We start from the raw sequence: 343 nt of genomic DNA, 5'->3' as shown, positions 1-343 counted from the left end.
TCAGATGAAAAGCTGTCATGATGGACTCCAAAAACCTGGAACCTTGCATCATATTTGTGTAGTCTTGGTAACTGGGGCTGCTCCTGCCATTCTAGGGGTTGCTATTGTGTCCCTGAACAGAAGATGTGCAAATCACATCCTGATTTTGAGCAACATCAGATATGTGGATGCTTAGTTTCAGGGATATTTCACTCAGGGTTCATTTGGGCGGGATTCAGATGCCACAACAAACTACAATTCCAAAGCGGATGGCTGGCGTCAGGCATGACCACAGCTGGTTTGCCGTGCTTGTGTCCTCCTCTTGCTTTCCCCGTCTCTCTTCTCCAGATTAGAGCTTGCTTCC

The sequence above is a fragment of the Gekko japonicus genome, unplaced genomic scaffold (genome assembly GCF_001447785.1).
Source record: "Gekko japonicus isolate JY-2015 unplaced genomic scaffold, Gekko_japonicus_V1.1 scaffold1204, whole genome shotgun sequence".
In the NCBI taxonomy this organism is placed as follows: Eukaryota; Metazoa; Chordata; class Lepidosauria; order Squamata; family Gekkonidae; genus Gekko; species Gekko japonicus.
This window is presented reverse-complemented; position numbering follows the sequence as displayed.